The sequence below is a fragment of the Lipotes vexillifer genome, unplaced genomic scaffold (genome assembly GCF_000442215.2).
Source record: "Lipotes vexillifer unplaced genomic scaffold, Lipotes_vexillifer_v1.1 scaffold242, whole genome shotgun sequence".
Lineage (NCBI taxonomy): Eukaryota > Metazoa > Chordata > Mammalia > Artiodactyla > Lipotidae > Lipotes > Lipotes vexillifer.
In genome coordinates this window covers 678,088-681,384 of record NW_006771376.1, presented here as the reverse complement: position 1 = coordinate 681,384, position 3,297 = coordinate 678,088, and positions in this window count along the sequence as shown.

The following is a 3,297-nucleotide window of genomic DNA, read 5'->3' as shown; positions in this document are numbered from 1 at the left end:
GAAAGAGTGGGGCTGGCTCCTCCCCGGCTCTGCTCTTGAAAATGTCTTTACTCATCTCCCAGCTCGGTATTGCATGCCTGACAGACTGGAGCCCAGGGCAGCATGAAGGAGAGCCCTGCTGTTCCTGTGCTTTCCGGAGGTTTGAAAACCTCAAATAAATGTGATGTTTACAATGTATTTGGAGAGAAATAGGGGTAATGGAGGTGGGTTGGAGGGTCTCTGAGGTGATGCCCCTGCTGCCAGACTGGGGCCCAGGCCCTGAAGGGTGACACAAGCGCTGACAGTGCTCTTCAATCACCCACAGTTCCCCTTCCTGCCAACGGTCTCAAAGCAGGCAGGAGCAGGGCACTCTGTTCCTGTTTATAGTCAGGGTAGAGGTTTGGCAGGAAACGGGGGGTGTGGGTGTGACAGAGCTGGTCTGGCAAACATTAATGAAGGCAGGGCTGGGGGCTCGTATCATATTCAAGAGAGGGGTAGGAGCTGCTATCAGCTGCCCCTCCTGTTATAACCCTGGTCACTGTTTCCCTACTGTTCTGGCCCAAACCTCAGGGACCCCAGAGAAGGGGGGCTTTAGACATCTCGGGTTCTGAGAAATGATGAATTTCACATCCTGGAGAGACTTGTTAAAAAAACAAAAAAACCACAGAAATTTGAGGCTCCTCTTTGAAGAGCAGCCTCTGGCTGTGATCTGGCACCAGGCCTTCCCCCTCAGGGCCCTCTCCAGCTGCCTTGGCACCAGGCTCCATCCAGTTTGCCCTTTTGTTCCTGCCAGTGCCCGCCTTGGCCTCTTGTAGGTCCTCCCAGTGTAGACCAAACCACCACTGGGTTCAGGTTTCAGCCCCAGGGCCCCTTCCTGGAGGGCCAGAGCCCCAGGTTGCTGCCCCTGCTCTGTCCCTCTCTCCACTCCTGGAGGCGGCCCAGCCAGGGCTGCCTGTTCAAAAGCCTTCCCTCCAATCCCCACCGGCCACACTCCCGCCTCCCGTGAGCCCTGGTGGGGCATGATCTTCTCTGCTTGGCCTGGGTTCCCCCTCTACTTTGGCGCTGTCGTTGTGCCTATTCCCCACTGTGTCTGTCACTGTTCTTGTGAAAGTGCCTGCCCTCCCTGCTGGACCATGAGCTACATGCCCGAGCCATCCATCGCTGTTCCCTCCATTGCTATTGCACACAGTGCCCCAGAGGGAAGAGGGGAAACCCCACTCGTCTTCCTCATGAAAGCTTAAGGGAAACCCAAACTCAGATTTTCCTTGTGGCTGTTGGAGGATCAGCATCACAGGGGAAACAAACCTTTCTAGATGTCTGTGTGGGTGGAGAACAAAGCCTGCTGCCAGCAGTTAATAGCCTCCTGTCCAGGGGAACTCATTCCTTGGTTCTGCTGTCCAGGGGAACTCCAGGAAAGGGAGCCCACAGGTTCAAGGCCTCTGAGTTTCGGAGGACCCAGCAGACTTTGTAGTCCCCAGTGGGGGACGAGGGGCACCTAATGGGGCCAGGGTGTGGGGAGGGAGGGAGAAGGGTGTCCATCAAAGAAGGCTTCCTGAGGAGATGATGCCTGAGACTCACAGCTACATGGAGATGAGAGAAGAAAGGAAATGGGGGAAAGACATTCGGCAGAGGGGAAAGTCCCTGTGAGAGCACAGGAAGAGGCAGTGGGCACCTCCGATTTGGGAAACTGGAACCTAAAGTCTGAAGGGGGATGTATGCAGGGATTTTGGGGGAGCGGGTAACAGTAGTAACTGATGCTGTGCCAAGTATGCCCCTGTACTGCACTAGGCACTTCCTATATTTGTCTTCCTCAAGATAACCTGATGAATAGTGATAGTTATATTATTATGCTATATTGATATATAATGTATTATTCTGATGTTATTTTTAAATAAGTATTTAATTTTGAATAGAGAATTTTAAAATGGCGTGCTATGAAAATTGCCCCTCACACTCCTGATTCCATCCACATATTTTCAGACAGGTATCCCATGGTATTAGTTTCTTGGTTATTCTTCCAGAAGTTGAGATTTAAGAAAAATACATTTACAAGAAAATCCAAATACATTATTTTCTGGACGGGGGTTGGTTGGTTTTTGTTTTTTTACAGAAATGGCAGCATAGCAAATACAATGTTGATTTGTTCACTTAACTTTACAGTTGAGGATCTTTCTGTATTAGCACACCTAGACTTTCCCTATTCAGTTTTGTAGTTACATAGGATTCCATTGAATGGGTGTATCATAGTTTATTTAACCTGGTTTGCATTGATGGACATTCAGATTTTTTGTGTGTGTTTTGCTATTTCAGACAATCTTGTAGTAATAATCTTTCACATATGCTATTTCACCTGTGGTCGAAGTTCATCTGTGGGATAAAGTCCTAGAAAGGAAATTGTTAGGTCAAAGCGTTTCTAATTTAATATTGCCCAAATGCCTTCTCTGGGGGTTATTCTAATTTACACTCCCATTATCAGTGAGTGAGAGTCTGTTCTTCCTCATAGCCACGCCAACACAATGTGTTTTTAAACTTTTGGATTTTTTGACAGTCTAGTAAGTGAAAAATTGCATCTCGGTAATTTTTTAAAGTTGTTCAATTGTTTATTGCTTTTTAAGACTTGGATTTTCAGTCCCAGCAAAAGCACAGGGTTTTTGCTGTCTTTCTCCAGCATTTACTTTTTTAAGTACAATATGATAAAATGCACCCATTTTAAATGTGCTTGATGTGTTTTGACAAATGTGAACACCGTGTAACCACCAGCCACCGCAATCAAGATATAGAACATTTCCATCAACTCACGTAGTTCCCTTGTGTCCCTTCCCATTCAAGCCTCACTGTCCCCGCCCCCGCCCCCCCAGGTCCAGGTCACCACTGATCTGCTTTCTGTAACTGTTGATTAAATTTCACTCTTCTAGAGTTTCATACAAGTGAAACTATACGGTGTGTACCCTTCTCTGTCTAGCTTCTTTCCTTTTAGTGTTTTTGAATCATCTGTGTTATTATGTGTATTTATAGTTTGTTCTTTTTTATTTTTAGTGATATTCTGTTGTATGGATAGATGTGTACAATTTATATATTCATCTGTTCATGGACATTTGAGTAGTTTTCAGTTTTGATTATCAGACCTCCTCTGAACATCTGTCTGTGTACAAGTCTTTGTATGGATATATGTTTTCATTTGGGTAAATACTCAGGAGTAGAATTTCTGGGTCAAGAAACTAACAAACCAATTCCAAGATAGTCGTGCCAACACTTGGTGCTGTCAGTCTTTTTCACTGGGTGTCACTGATGACTTTGAGCCTCCTTTTGGGTGCTTAT